A 17085-nucleotide genomic window follows, 5' to 3' on the forward strand; every position below is an offset into this window, starting at 1 on the left:
AATCATCACCCTCTATCTCTGTGGCGGCGTGACGAATGGCCACATAAAATACCAGACCAGACCAAACCAATTAGTAGATCTAGTTTCAATAATCGTAAAACGTCAAAACACAACGCATTTTAAACTGAACCAATTGTAAGCACCAAACACATTCTCTTGGGTCTTGGACTTTTACCAGAAGTCAGGGCCTTGCACACAATAATATGTGGTATTGGGAATTGTGTACAATAATATTTCAGGTGGAGAATTAATTGATAAGCATTTAACACCAATTAATAAATCAAATCAAAAGAATAAAAATTGTTAATCGAAAATAATCAAAAAAATTTGCTATAAGTTTGTGTAAAATCGTTAGGTGCTGTGTACATTAAAACAGATATTTCTTATTTGCTTCTAAGATGTTTTCTTTTTGAACTTTTAGAAACTATTATCCAAAGTCCGAACTTCAACCAGACTTGCCCCATTTAAATAGTGCTAACTCTAATAAATGCTCCTTTAAATATAGGCATCCCAAATTGCATCAAAAAATATTCATTTAAATTATTGACGAAACACGTCATTGTCCAGGAACCAAAAAAAAAAACCGGGAAATGCTCACAACCTAAACTGTGCCACCGCATCGAGGCATAGTCATAGTTTGAAATAAGCTAATTGAAATAGCCTTCAAATGACTTTATGAAATATGCAAACTATTGGCAATCGGAATGGAAATGGTACGAAATGACATCGAAACGAAAGTCCGAAAGGGAATTTAATTTAATTCGACGTTTTATGAACATCGATTGTTGCAGTTTTATCAATCGTGTTCGCAGTTTAGTAGTAGGTTTTTTATGTAACGCCCAAAGAGCACACTGCAGAGTTCGTGAGGGGCCAATCAACAGCGAAATAAATAATAAAAAAAAATAGAGGGAGGGTAAAAAAAAAAAATGGGAAAAAGAGAAAACAATTGTTTATTATTTATTTACGTCGTGGATTTGTATTTCTTTTCGCGTATGTGGCGCACAATTCAAGGCCAAACCTTTATTTGTGCCATATTTCATTGTTTGAATTTTCGGCGTTTTTCGGTTTTTTCGCCTTTTGCCTTCGTGGGCGACGTCGTGTAAACATAGAAAAATTGCCAAATTAACTGGCCATGTGAGTTGAATGGAAAAACAGATTTTGAAACGGTATTCGGCCCGTTTGTTTGGACTTTATGGATATTTTCAATTGCGTACCGCCTCAAAAAAAAGGGGGTGATGATGGCGCAAATGAACCGGTTCGTCCAGGCATATTCTCAATTGAATGCAAATCGCAGTGTAAAAACCCTCGATTGCATGACAATCCTAAAGGTTATCGGTTCAAACCGGTCTCCAGAGCATGCTTTTAACAAATCTTATTCAATTTGAATTTTTTAAATGTAATTCTTTTAATTTATGGTAGTGCTTTAAGGAATTTCATTTTTTTATGCCGCCTGTTCGGATTTAATTAATAATTTTATTGGCAGGCAGATTGGATGATTGAGTTGGTGAAATTTAATCGTGTTCAGCTGGTTTTCAGGTTTTTATCGTAAAAGAGTTACTTCTTCACCGTTATGGTTGTTAATTAAAATGAGATTATTTTAGGGTTTTAACATTTCCACTGATTTACTCACAGTCATGACTTATGAAATTAAATTATTAAGGTTAACTGAAAAAGTTATAACCTAAACAAAACTTCATCCACATAAATAAATCGAAAGTATAATGAATGAATATATAAAGTGTAAATTATGTTTTTCGTTAATATATTATTATAAGAAAGACGCTAATCTCACGGTACCTTTCTAGAAAAAAATATAACCTTTTCCTTAAAGCAATAAATAACCATATACAGCAATGTGCTTAAACAAATGTTGGACTTCACAGATACATAGATACATTGAAAAAATATTAATTAATTACCAAAAAGCATCCAGATCGACTGGTAACCCTTTCAATTGACCAACAGCTATTTGCTGGACTTTTGCAAACATTTTCGCCAATTGCCATTCTGCATTTGGGGTTTTCGATTCCGTTCGATTCCGGCCGCTGTTTTGTTCTGTTTTGTGTTTTGCGGGCTGCAGCTTTGCGGCTTTTGCAACGCATTTTCAAATGAATTGTTCGGCAAATCAATTTGCATATTGCGCGGCACATTTGCGGTAGCAACAGTCGACGACAACGACAACAACAGGAACAACAAAAACATCGGTTGCTGCCCCAAGAGGTCACCACGCCCCCTCAACTCCATGACCCCGCCCCGGCAATTTACAAAAATATTTTTGTGTTCACACTCAATTAATGCCAATTGACTGCAAAATTGCCAACACCTTTGACACTTTTCGAATGCAAATGAAAATGGAAATGGATGTGAAAACAATCTCACAGTGCGCACAGTGAGTATCTATGGACGAGTATCTACATATCTATGTATCTGAAATGCCCAAGCCAATTTACAGGATGGACAAAGCTCGCGGTTTTCTCCCGTTGCTGGATGCAAAGTAAATCAATAAATAAATAAATTGTCACATGCAAAATTCATGAGAAAATTCTCAAAATACATGAGTCGTATTGATAACAGGCAGCAAGAACAACAACCTCGAATTATTCACATTTTGAACGCAATTGAACTTTTCGCATAAATTTTCGTGGCAAGAACTCTGCTGACTTTTTATATGGCCACATATATGAACAGTATTGAATTGAATTAAATTAATTGTAACAGCTTAATTGATAAATAATTTGTATTGTTATTGCATTAAATCGGGTGGACCCGATACAAAATGCGAGAATATTACCCACACTGAAATTGATGGTGCGGCTGAATGGGTTGGAAACCCAGCAAGTACAACAGATTAATTTAATGGTTCTGTGTGGTCGACTTATCAGATACTTGCCAGCGTTTTTAGGGCCCTTAAAAATATTATCTACGTTTTTGGGATATATTAAGACGTCGTTTTATTGCAACCTTTATGCGCTGACACAGTGACATAGATTGATATGAAAAAATTGTCTTTAGCTGACACACAATTTAGTTTATTTGAGCATATCATATCTCTCTAGGTTCATTGTTTTAATAAATACCTTTAAGTCTTCTTTTTACACAAGTTTAATGACAATCACTTTTAAAAAATCTGTTTTATTTTATTTTGGAACTGTGTTTTTTCACATAGACCCAAAACATTACGTTAGTATAAACGAATTAACGCTGATTTCGGGTTAAATTAGCATTGCAAGCGCCGCAATCTTCTCAAGAGCAAGAGCAGGGACAGAAGAAAGAGATGGCAATGTGTGAGATGAAAGAGACAAGTGCATACCTTTTTTTTTGCTCACTTGGCTTCTTATTTACGTATGTACCGACTTTATATTTTATTCATTGGACTTTTGGAGCATGGTCAGTTATCGGAGCTGTTCGTCAGCTGTTGCTATCTCTTCCGGGTTAAATCGAAGGCAGAGAAAGAGACGGCAGGCTTTGGGCAGAAAGAGAGGCTCACAGGCACCTTTCCCGTTCTTTTGCCGTGATTTGGTTGTTAAAATCGGTACAAAATTAACCATGCAGCCCTGGCAAGTGCGATTCCCATGTAAATCGCAACCCCCTGGTTTTTAACACTGCTTTTTTTTCTGCTGGGTTAACCCCGTTTGCGATTTTTTTACGCGACTCAGCGAACTCTTTAAATTCATTGTGTGTTTGCACCCGATATGCTGGCACTTGTTTTCGATTTTATTTTAATTAAAATTATGTCAACGCAATTGAAATGTTATTGAACCAGCACGAACGATGCTTGCCAAATCGACGAGTTCATTAATTTGGATTTTGTAACTTTTATACAATGTGCGGTAACAGCAACAACAACAACAACAACAACAAAAACACCAACGATAGCAACAACACTTGCAATATTAATGCACACCGAACTTTGCGAAGTTCCCATAATTTATGGCCATTGTGATAAAGAAACAGTCGGCATCGCGTCGAGAACAAAAAAAAGCATTGGAAGCTAACAAAAATGTAACAGTGAAGAGTTTCAATACTCTACATGAAAGCTAATATATAGCAAACAAGAGTATTAAAATAAAAAAATTGATCTATTAAAACAAATTGGTTTAAAAAAACCAAAGGAAACTAAACACATTTATTTTTGTTTTTTTATTTAATATATATTTTCTCTAAATGATTTTTCATGTATTTATTATCAATGTCATTAATAACAAATAAATGGGGAACTATTACAAAATATCCCCACTTATATAGCTTTTAAGAAAGTTTCAATAAAAATTCCCAATCTTAAATTGCACAAGCCAAAATCGCCAAGCGATACCCATTTAGCTGTCGATTTTTATTCAGGTCGGAAGTTCTCCTCTTCCTCCGAAAATCCCATTAATACCGTATACCCCCAATAGCTAGTGTTACTACAAAATATGAAACGAAATGCGGACTGGCCGTAAAATGCATTTTCAGCAGAAGCCAGCAATAAGCAAGCGTAAACAGTTGTGTTTAATCAACTAAAACAGAGGAAAAACGAAGGAAAAGTGCGAAAAAGAAAAACTGAATCGAACAGAAACGAGCGGAAGAGTGGGTGGGAAATGTGAGTGGGCTCATGGGTGGGTGCTTGTGATGGCGAAACTTGTCAACGCCCCCGCGAAATTGTTCCTTTTCGCGATTTATGGCAGGAAATTTATCAGCTGAAAAATATACACGGAAAATGGGAAGCTAAACGAAAACCAATTGGTTAAATACTCTCTTCGGGTGTTGAGTAAAGAAAATATGTAAATACATTTTCAGTTTTAAGATATTTGAAAAGAAATCATTTAAAAGACAATGAATGATTTATAATTAGAACTTACACACTTTGTTTTTAAATTAAATTAATAATGCAAAATACACATGCTAATTTAATAAATTAAAGTCCCCCTTGAAAGAGAACTGGAAACCACTATCGATGAACTGTGCCAAACATAAACAAAAGTGCCCTTCCAAAAAAAATGGTGCTGTCTATATCTGTTGCTATTTGTTAATATATCTGGCTATAAAAACCAATACTCACCCCAAATCAGGCCACATAAAGACAAAGATATATGAAGTGGGCGGTAGGCAGTGTCAAAAAGTCCTTTCCAATCGAACCGACAATCTTTTTGCAGGATGTACAATACTTTTTTCTTTTAGGTGGTTTTTAATGGGTGTTGGTTGGGGTAACTCTGCAATTAAAGAGAAGCAAAACCAAATTAAAGAGTTTGTAACATTAAATCAACACGAGTGTAGTGCCCCGGATTTGGTGATAAACAAAATGTAATGAAACGAATAAGTGATGGGTGTGGTTCAGTTGTCAAGAGGAAATCTCAAATGGCGCACTAAACAAGACCGTCGACCTTGAATATAAATTTCAAGAATTTTAGTTTTCGAATATGTACACAACATCCGGAAAACGATAAGCAATTTAGTGGTTCTGCCGCCCCAAAACTTTGATAAATAATTCACTCAAGTTGAACTTTCAGGGGCATTAATGGTGCGATTTGTATATTTTTGGAAAGGACTCTTTGAGTTTAAGTGAGTATGTGAAGTGGGCCATTAAACTGTTTTTAATACACTGATTATCCATTTTATACTTCTGACTGTACAGGAAGTAATTACTTTTAAAGCTGTGATATATTTGATATTAAATCTCTTTAGTTATAAGGTCATAAAAATTTCAGAAAGTAGGAAATGAACAAAGATTAAAGCACTAAATTAATGTTCATAAAAAATCAGCTTGGACCAAAGTGAATAGAAAAATGTTGTTGCGGGATTATTATAAAAGTTTCTATTTAAATTCTTCAAAAGAAAATAATCTATTTTTATTTATGTTTTCAAATTAGACCTTTTGAAGGTCTTAAATTGTATTTAATTGATTTTTGGGGCCCTTAAAGCACCTAAGGCTATTCTATTCCTTTTTTTCAAACAAACTAGAATTCATCTCTTTCTTTTCTGCTCCTAGTCTTTTTTTGGTTGTGTTCGAACGTTTCAGTGTTACAAATCCAGTTATTTGTTGAATTTGACAGTTTAATTCTACGCCTCGATGAACGAACCGAACCCCAATCAGAATCGACCCCCTCTTTAACCCTCACGCAATGCCATGTGTCTATTTCAATCCCACAGATACAGATGGATGGCGGTGCAGAGTGGAGATGAACACTCGTGACGTGAATTTAACTGTGTCACGAGCTAGCAATATCTACATATTTTTGTATTGTAAAGAATGTAAATCATAAACCACAAAATTAACTAATGAGGTAGTAGAAAGATTAGATGTAAAAGATTTTAAAATATTATAAACATTTCATTTTTACCAATATTTGAATAGACCAGATAAAACGTTTATCGATAAATCAACAGAAAGCTGTTATATATATCTGACTCTTAATTCAATGAAATATTATTTTAATTACATTTTTTTTTTAATTTTCGTTATGCAAATTGACACATAACTCTTATTTTCCATTTCTTTAGTATATATTTAAACTAAAGGATTACATCCAATTTTTATTTTTAGATTACAAAATATACGATGCAAGAAGTTTGGAATTTTCGTACACTTTCTGTTTTAGTGACAGCCCCCCAGAAACTCGAGTTTAGCCTTTAGTCTATAGAAAGAAAATTGCGCACATCTCTGGCGTCGAAACAGACACATCAGATGTATCTGATAGCAAGCTTTGTTGTTGATTTGAAAATCAAACAACTTTGACATTTTGATTTTTCAAGGAAAATTTTGGATGAGCCTCCAGTAAGATATTTAATCCTATAGATGTTGAAAAAATAATACAACAAAAACAATGCCCCAACAAAATGTTTATATGAATGAATATATAAATGAACAGAAATTTGCATCGAGGCACGAAATTTTCTATGTCGCCTACTAGACATTCAAGTTAGCGTTCGCTAATGGATTTCACGGGTGCCGCGGGAACCCGAGCCAGAGGGTTGGGTGGTAGGGCCCGGGGCTGAAACTTGTCCAGAAATCAAGCGAGCAATCAAGAAAGCAGACTGAAAGCCAGCGAAGAGCAAATCAAGAAAGATAATAAAAATAAAACGAGTGAGAAATGCCGCGAAGTGCCAAAAACAAGTTTAAATGTCAAAATGTAACTCCCAGACGGCAACGATAAAAAACCAAAAAAAAAAAAACAAAAATACAAAAAACAAGTAAATATACGAAAATAAAACCCAGGGAGGCAACAATAATTGTTGCAATATTGCAAGTTGCTCGGACGCCGCAACAGCAACAAAAATCAAATTAGCGCCTGTTGCAATCGACAGACGTTGTTATTAATTTTTGTCTTTTTTTTCGGTTTGTTTTTACTGCCGTTCATAATTCGCACTTATGCAAAAAATGCTTAAATTAAACGCAATTTTTTTTACTTGTTTTCATCTGACAATAAAAACGGGGAACAACTGCAATAACAACAGTCGCAACGAGTTGGCGACGAAGACATATAAATGATAATCATTATAAGTCCGTTAAAATTTATGAACAATGAAAACTTCAACGACCACAAAAATTTTAGGGGGATGAGCGGGGATGTGTGGCTAAAATTAAAATAACGCCAAGCAAATTTGAATTGAGATAATAAAAGGCTCTAAGAGAGTTATTTTTTATCGGAGTGCAAGATGAACATTTGGACGAGTAAATTGATGATACCCGGTATTAATTTGTGCTGATTCGTTCTGGGTAAATCAGAAGCAAAAAATGGCAGATATATTATCTTCTACGTGTACAACTTGCTTTAAGCAAATTCCAAAAAGCCATTATAAAGGCTTATGTAGAATCTATTATATTTTATTCGTTTTAACGGAAAACTGGTAAATTGAAATATATAAAGCACAATTATCAAACATGACTTAAGTAAGAAAATGATTCATCTGGGTCCCCAGATCTGCCTTTAGACTACCAAATAAAAATGCATTAAAAATAATCGAAAAGTTACCATGCTTTAACTCATGATACGGCGATTTTGATTATTTCACAATTTTTGTAAATATAAAGGCGCTTCTCTGAGAATTATCTGTGGGATATGGCTTAGGTCTTGAACTCTGTCGATCCCACAGATCCCAAGACAAGAACTGCGACCAAGACACGATTAAAGCTCAATTAATTGCGCTTGACAATGACAAGGAGGCAGCATCATCATCATCATCATCGGCTACAGTCTATAGTCTATAGTCTATACTCTATAGTCGATGGAATAAACCAGCTCCGATGTCAGGGACAGCCGAAAACACCAGTCAAATCGTACGTGGGGGAACTTTGCCCGCTGAAAGGGGGTGGAGTGAGGCTAAAGTCATAATCATTATCAAGAAAGACACATGGAGGCGGTCTATAGCTATAAGTCGATGCAATCTGTTTTTTTATAGACTTGTATTTGTTGGTTTCCTCTTGCTTTGAGGGATGAGTACTGTCTCTGGCTTTGATTAAACAAATTGATATACATGTAATGATTTTAAAATATTACACTTATAAGATTATAGATGAAATAAAATTAATACATATGTAATAGTACACTTATAATAAAGTAAGATTATAGGATTATAAATTAAATAATATTAATACATAATAGTACACAATAGTACATTTGTAATACAGTATTAATTAGGGCTTAAGAAGTTTGGTTTAATTCTTACTGAACTTAAAAATCCTATCCACTCAAAAGCACAACAAATAAATAAATACCATTTGGGAATAGTTGCATTTACTTTTAAATTAATACATATTCCTTCAATGTATCAGTTTCTTCCAGTGTAGGATTAAAACTCAATGCAGGTCAATGTTCTCGACTCGCAAAATGTTTTCCACATTGTTTTTATACCCTTGCAGAGGGTATTATAATTTTGGTCAGAAGTTTGTAACGCAGTGAAGGAGACGTTTCCGACCCCATAAAGTATATATATTCTTGATCAGGATCAATAGGGGAGTCGATATAGCCATGTCCGTCTGTCCGTCTGTCCGTCTGTCCGTCTGTCCGTCTGTTTCAATACCGTTTGCGAGCTCAGTTTAAAAGCTAGCGATCTGAAACTTTCACAATCGTTCTAAAACATGTGTACGCAGATCAAGTTTCGCCCCGATCGGACGTCTATATCCTATAGCTCCCATAGGAACAATTGGATATATCTTGCAAGAATTTATGATATTTCGCGCAGTGTAAAAGCTATTGACATTAATCTTTACAAATCGTATTTTTTTATGCATACCTTGATCAGGGTAAAAGCGCGTGGCGATCGGACGTCTATATCCTATAGCTCCCATAGGAACAATAGGGTAAAATCGGTTAAAATTTAATGATTTTTAGGATATTTCGCGCAGTGTAAAAGCTATTGACATAAATCTTTCCAAATCTTATTTTTTATGCGTACCTTGATCAGGGTAAAAGCGCGTGACGATCGGACGTCTATATCCTATAGCTCCCATAGGAACAATAGGGTAAAATCGGTCCAAATTTGATGTTTTTCAGAATATTTCGCGATGTGTAAAAGCTATTGCTGTACATTTTTTCAAATCGTATTTTTTTATGCATTCATTCATCAAGGTAAAAGCGCGTGCTGATCGGACGTCTATATCCTATAGCTCCCATAGGAACAATACGGTGAAATCGGTCAAAATTTCATGTTTTTATACCCTTGCAGAGGGTATTATAATTTTGGTCAGAAGTTTGTAACGCAGTGAAGAAGACGTTTCCGACCCTATAAAGTATATATATTCTTGATCAGGATCAATAGGGGAGTCGATATAGCCATGTCCGTCTGTCCGTCTGTCCGTCCGTCCGTCTGTCCGTCTGTCCGTCTGTTTCAATACCGTTTGCGAGCTCAGTTTAAAAGCTAGCGATCTGAAACTTTCACAGTCGTCCTAAAACAAGTGTACGCAGATCAAGTTTGAAAACCGCCCCGATCGGATGTCTATATCCTATAGCTCCCATAGGAACAATCGGATATAACTTGCAAGAATGGAAGATATTTCGCGCAGTGTAAAAACTATTGACATAAATCTTTCCAAATCTTATTTTTTTGCGTACCTTGATCAGAGTAAAAGCGCGTGACGATCGGACGTCTATATCCTATAGCTCCCATAGGACAATAGGGTGAAATCGGTCCAAATTTGATGATTATCAGAATATTTCGCGCAGTGTGTAAGCTACTAACATAAATTTTTCCAATTCTATTTATTTACGCATATCTTGATTAGGGTAAAAGTGCCGCTCGGAAGTCTATATCTTAAAGGAGATAGGAAAAATTGTTAAAGGCTGCGAAAGTATCCCTTTTTTTCTATTTGTATATGAAATTTTTGCAGTATAAAAGCAATTGACTTGAAACGATGCAAATCTAGTTTACTTATGTATACCTTATTCCTTTCGCTACTTTTTCACTTTTAGCAATTTCGTCAAAGTCTGCAAGGGTATTAAAACTTCGGCTTGCCGAAGTTAGCTTCCGTCCTCGTTTTACCTTTCCTAGCTTTTTGCGACTTTTCTCAAACTGATTTGAGTTTCGATTTCGATTAGACCAAGACGAGGGCGCTCCGTTTTGCTCTCGGGTCGGTTCCCTAAAGTCATTAAACTTTCTATGTCTGGGCTTATCACTGTTGTTGTTGCAGCAGTTGCTGCAGTTGCCGCCGTGCTGCCCGCCAGCAACATGTTGCAGCTGGGACGCATCAACTGCCGCTCGCCCGCTCATTAGTCCAGTAATTTCGGACGCGGAGGGCAACTAGCAACTTGCAATAGGGCATCTATTGCAGCACTGATTTATCTGGCATCTCACGTTCGCGAAGGGCTTGGTCGTGATCCACTGGCCAGTGGGCATTGGATAGTGGATAGTGGATAGTCCACAGTCGATATTGGATATTGGCCACCCATGAATTCCAGTTTCTGTGTGCCGCGCTCCATGTTTAGTCAGCAGCATCAATTCAATTGCTCCGCGCCACAAAATCATTGACAGCGCCAAAGTTAACAACTCCCGATGCTGGCGCTGTTGTTTCTTATATTAGCTGCTGCACTCGGAGAAATATATCGGCTGTTTGTGCATCATTCTGGCACTCTTTTATACCATATCAGCTCTCTGGTCTTGTATCAATCTTTAGAATCATCAGTTGTAGAAGCAGCTCACATATTAAAATTCCAAAAAAAAACTTAAGACCATAAAATAAAACCAATTTTATTAAAGAAACATTGATCTATCACCATAAAACGATTAAAATATATATTAAATGTAATTGAAGTCTTAGGTATTTATTTAGTTATTCTTTTTTTTAAATACCTTTTTAATTGTGGGGTTTAGTTAATAAACAGAAAAGTAAATGCAATTTTACACAAATAAGATGAGGTTAATATATATCTTTTGAAGGGTGACGAAAAAAGTAATGCTTAGTTCTGCCACTGTACATCTGTATCAGCAGCATGTCAGCATTCGTGGTCACATGACCCCCCTTGCACTTCTTCTTCTTCGCCTGAGGGCGCCATCAGTTCATGGGAATCCGCTCCAGAAGATGCCACACACAGCAAACAAGAAGCAGCAGCAGCAGCAACTGCAACACCAGCAACACTAGCAACAGCAACAGCAACAGCAACAACTGTTGCAGCTGCAGCAAACTTTGACCCCGCGCTGCATTCTCAGGCATTGGCGTGGGTGCCACCAGGGGTGGTGGCTAGGGGGGTCCCAAAAGGGGAGAGGGGAGGGGGGCATTTCCAAGGGCTACTGGCAATTTGCTTGCTTGCATTTCGCTGTCGCAACAATTTTAATACATTTCTCACATGATTTTGCAGCGCACATACAATACAATACAATGCGAATTGCTGGTGTTGCTGTTGCAAGTGTTTCGTGTTTCGTGTTTTGGGTCCCATTGTTTGCAGATCTGGTTGTCTGTCAGTCGGTCATGTGGCCAAGTAATTGATCATGCGATGCTCTGTGCACAGCAGCAACATCAACGCCCAGAAGCAACACAAAGGCATCGCATTAAGAAAGACATTTCTACAGAAATTTCCACTTAATTTCCTTGAAATTTAACCCTTTTATTTGATAACTTTTAAGTGGTTTTTGGTGGTATAATGCATAAGTGTTCTTTGGCTTGCATTTATATTAAAACAATAACAAGTTACATGACATTATACATCTTCTTGCTATACTCAAAATGCTCTTGTCATAAGTTATTTAAGTATTAAATTATACAGTTCTTAGTTTGTTTTCACTTAATTAACGTAAAATATTTCGTGTAAAACGATTAAACTCTTCAACGCAATTATTTGGGCTTTAAATATAACATTCCTGTTAATCATCTCGTTGGCTTATCGTGTTTATTTGTTTTAAATGGCTGTTGTTGCTGTCATAAAACGAAAAGCCCCAAAATGCAACATACTGCATAATAAACAACTGCAACAACAAGCAACCTTAACAACACTGCGGCAACATACAAACATAAACAAGAAATAACATAACAAAAAGTGCCAAAACATGCAAAAAAAAAAAAAAAACTATAGGCAAAATAAATGGAAAAAATATAGTCAAGCAAAGGGAGTGTGGGATAAAAATGCCAAAAAGCCAAACGAGAATTTTCAAGCAAAACAACGCCTGGCCACCGCAAACAGCTGTAACGGACGCCAACAATTACAGCAGCAACACCAACGACACGGCAGCAACAACAGGAGATTCTGCAGCAACAGCAGCAGCAGCAACATCAACACGGCAGCAGCACCAAGAGTATCAGCAACACAGAGTCGCTGGCAAACACGCGTTTTAATTTTGCGCTGTGCCGAAAACTTGCAACGAAAATGCTATGCATTCCCTACCCCCCCAACCCCCTACCCGCCAGCAACGTCCACCCCCGTCCACGCCCCCTTTTGAGGCCACGCCTCCCCTGCAACATTCAACATCCGCTGCCAAAAAACCCTGGGGCTGAATGTTAGGCTTTCGGCCTGGGACACAACGATAGCATTGTCAAAACATATGCTTTCACACTTGCCATGCTCAAACATAAAATGGAGAAAATGGGGAAAACGGGAAAATCGGGGGAAACCTAGTGGGGAAAAGTGGGAGTGAAACAGAAAAAGATGCACGAAAAAAATACTCTCAAATGTGTCAGAGCTCTAGAACACGAATAACCTGGGAAATAAATGCAAAAGAAAACGCGTGGGGGAAAATCTTAAAGATATGCAGCTGGGAAAAAAAAAATGAATCATGGTATCTTAAAAAATAAATAACCAGTCTTGCTTAAAATCACCTGCATTCTTAATCACCTAAGATCACACAAGATAATAAGAAATATGTCGGAAAAGCTCCAGTTTGCCTTTCCTGTTTGTCATTCCGTAAAAATGTTTATATTTTCAAAATCTAAATTTTGAAATATCGAAAGATAGTGAAAATGCGACCTTGTATCTGATTCTTATTTTGCATAATAATAATAATAATACTCAAAAGTTACAGTTAGCCTTTACTGTGTGTCCTAAACAAATTTTTTTTATAAATATAAACTCAACTGATGTAAGGAACCTTTATAATATTTTAAGAATTTCGATGAAAAAACGACGTAATTTTGCAAATATGGTAAAATCGAAAACATTTTTCTTAAAGGCTGAAAGACAAATTTATAAACGTTTTTTTGTCGTCTCTAAAATTCATATAAAAGTCCTTTAGAGTCCAGGATCACGTTCCCTTCCCCGAGGCGCTCATTTTCCAAACAGGAAAATTAAGTGCTTGTCACATTTGCGGTTGACAACGTTTAATTTTCTGTCTATTTTTATGCCTCTTGGCCCACTTTTTTGCCCTTCTCGTAGTTTATAACATTTGCGCTTCTCCCCACACGGAGCATAATTAAATCATTTAGCCAAAAGCAAAACAGAGAAAGAGCACGGTAGAAATATAAATGAAAACGGAATATAAAATGTGTAATAAAGTGTAATAAAAAAGAATTGTAAGCGGAAGTAGCAGCGACGCATTCAGCTGGAACTGAAGCGGACTTATATCGAGAAGCGGAAGAAGGAGTCATCATCATCGTCGTCATAAAGAAAGACGAACGGCCGTGGCGTGTAATGGAAATTACGAGCGGTGGCTACGGACAAGAACAATAAAAAATCGCATTGTAATAGCAGCAAAAGCAACAGCAACATCAGCAGCAGCACAACAGCAACACATTGCTGAGGGGGCAGTGCACCTGCGACCATATAGCGTCCAAATAGGTATAGTCGCTACAATTCCGATGGAGCAGCGGCGATTAGACGCTGCCCCAAACCGTTTTCTGCTTCCGCTTTCCGCCGACAACAACAACAGTAACGCAAATAGCAGCGGCAGCAGCAACATGAACCACACACGCAGAAAAAAAGCACCAAAAATTGACTCTAATATTTTATAATCCACATTGATTTAAAATAATAATAAATAATTGGGCCATCATTTTCTAGATCAATATAGTACACAACATATGATATTCCACAAAATAATTTGCATTAACGTAATTCTAGTTTAAAGCTAAATAAATCCAAACAAAAGTAAACCTTGTACTCAGTCTTATCAGTAGTTAATATTAAATTATGATTATCTAATATTTTATAATCACAATGATCTAAAATAAAAATAAATAATTGGGTCATAATTTAAAGATAACTACATCAAGAAAACCTTGTACTTGGTCTTATCAGTATTTAATATCAAATTATTCATATTATTTCGATGTTTTCACATATTTCAATAGATAGATTTGTAATTTTCACACTAATAATTTTGGACCACTTGCACATTTATAGTTTCAAAATAAACATATATACTTATTAGAGATCTGGTTAAATATTTTACTTTTTCATACAGTTACATTTAAACTATGAATCTTTGTGATTAGTATAGTCGAGTTTATAGTCAAGTGTTCAGATATAAAAAAAGAGTCATAGAATATGAATAATTAAATTAATAACATTTTATGAGACATCATAAATAATTAAATTAATTTTAATTTTGTTGACTAAAATTTGAATCGCTAAAAATAATCGGAATGACAAAATCCGATGTACAATAATTTCGGTATAATTCTTTTCTTTTCATCAGTGCTAGCCAGAAGTATGGTAACTTGTAACAGTCGAGAACGAACCCCCTTGCGCCACTGCCCCTGAACCGCCGCCTCATCCCTCCCCCCGTAAGCCCCCAAAGCCGCAAGCCCCTTTTTCACCCACCCCTGCAACTGAGGCACCTGTTCGTCGACACTTTTACGCTCAGCTGATTTTAGGCGAGCGCGGTGCGTGCTACGCTTTTGACTTGGCGATGACTCAGCGAACGTACTCCTCCCAACCCCCTACCCCTTCAAATCCCCGCCCCACGCCCCTCATCACCAAAATCATCCGCCTTCATGGTTAAATAACCATGCGGGCCAGAAAGGGACAGAGAAAGAGGGAAACGCTACGCTGCACATGGGGCTCAAAGATGGAAAAGGGGGCTAAACAAAAAAGGGGGGGAGGGGGTCTGAGGGAGAGCACAAAAAACGAAGGGGGGGTCGGACGAAAAAGGGGGTCTTGGGCGGGTGGAGACCTCGCTCTAACGGCGAATGTGTATTGCCTTATTAGCATTTGCCGCCCAAACGTGTTCAACAGGTGAATAAATGAATGAATACCACTTGAATGGGGGATATGATCCCAAAATAAGATGAATAAAGAAATGCTTGCGATAACAGACTCAGAATGGGATTTCAAAGCTTCTGGACCAGAACAAATAAAAAAAGAAAGGAAAACTTGGGGGGGAAACATAAAAAAATTTAAAAAAATTATATAAAATTTTAAAAAAAAAAAAAAAATAAAAAAAAAAAAAAAAAAATTAATATATTAAAAAAAAAAAATTTTTTTTTAATTTTTTTTAAAAAAAAAAAAAAAAAAAAAAAAAAAAAAAAAAAAAAAAAAAAAAAAAAAAAAAAAAAAAAAAAAAAAAAAAAAAAAAAAAAAAAAAAAAAAAAAAAAAAAAAAAAAAAAAAAAAAAAAAAAAAAAAAAAAAAAAAAAAAAATAAGATGGAAGCCATATAATTAATACGATTTAATTAACTCCCTTAACACATTAGCCTAATATAATAAATAATTAGGCGACTAATGGCGATAACGAAAATAATATAGTCCGGTTGGGTGTATAGTTTGAAAACTGTAATATGAACGCCGTTCTTATCTATATTTAAAAATTCGATTTTCATATATTACCAACTTTTCACAACCAGTCTTTGAAGTCTAAATACACCTTATATTTAAGTACTTCTCGCTAAGAACTTTTACTGGACTTCCTGGTCTCCACATTCTTTTCCCAGACCCTTTAATATTGCCCAAGTTCTTGGAATCCGTTTGAGAGCAAAGTATTCGTGATCTGTACCTAAAAGAAAAGGGAAATAGAAAATTCCAGAACAAACATTCATCAAGATTTTGAGTGTGAGTGGAGGTCGGATATCGACTTTGGTATTTGGTATTCGGTTTTTGGGCTCCCGGGCACGTACTGCCCTACGGATCGCCCATCCGATGCTGTTTGCCCCGATGCAGCTGAATCAATTTTACCACGGCTATATAGCCATGGGCGCAAGTCACTCAAAGAGCCTCCAAAATAATTTCGTGATAGATTCGTTTTATTTTTTTTTGTGGTTGCTGATTTCATTCCACGTTCTCTGAGGGTGTTTTTGAATTGGATTCGTAGAGTGGGGAGTCTAACCGTCTGGGTCTCGCACAGATTCCCAGCAAGTCTATATAGTGCCATCACCATGCCCGGAATTTGATTTGCGTGCCGCCTGTAACACTTTCTAATGCTGATAATGACTTTGCGAGTGTTTTGCGGGCATTTCGGCACTTGCACCGAAAAAAATATTATTATATATTCATCACATAAATATCAAAATCAATTGAGTCTCCTTTCTTCCACATAAATACTTGATATAGAAATCACATTAATCTTCAAACGATTTGGTTTAACCTTAATAGTATCAGCAGAATATTAAAAAAATATTAAAATGATATGTAAAATAGCCCATGGGTTTTGACACATAAAAGTATTCCTAATATTGTTTACATTATATAGTAAGTACTATAAAATGTTATAGCTGGGTATATCAAGTGCCTATTCCCTCTATTTTTTTCTCAG

The 17085-nt window shown here is 36.1% G+C and overlaps 2 protein-coding genes across 2 annotated transcripts in view; one reads left to right on the plus strand and one right to left on the minus strand.

The window, feature by feature from the left end:
* The window catches only part of LOC108043568 (chaoptin), a 217810-nt gene that overhangs the window by 159805 nt on the left and 40920 nt on the right, over positions 1-17085 (plus strand). The gene's annotated exons all lie outside the window — the stretch shown is intronic.
* The window catches only part of LOC108038949 (protein folded gastrulation), a 33023-nt gene that overhangs the window by 14247 nt on the left and 1691 nt on the right, over positions 1-17085 (minus strand). The window contains exon 2 of the mRNA XM_017115842.2: positions 5039-5189. The gene's annotated coding sequence lies outside the window, so the exon portion shown is untranslated. The remainder of the gene's footprint in view (positions 1-5038; positions 5190-17085) is intronic.

Source organism: Drosophila rhopaloa, unplaced genomic scaffold (assembly GCF_018152115.1).
Source record: "Drosophila rhopaloa isolate 14029-0021.01 unplaced genomic scaffold, ASM1815211v1 contig_3, whole genome shotgun sequence".
Lineage (NCBI taxonomy): Eukaryota > Metazoa > Arthropoda > Insecta > Diptera > Drosophilidae > Drosophila > Drosophila rhopaloa.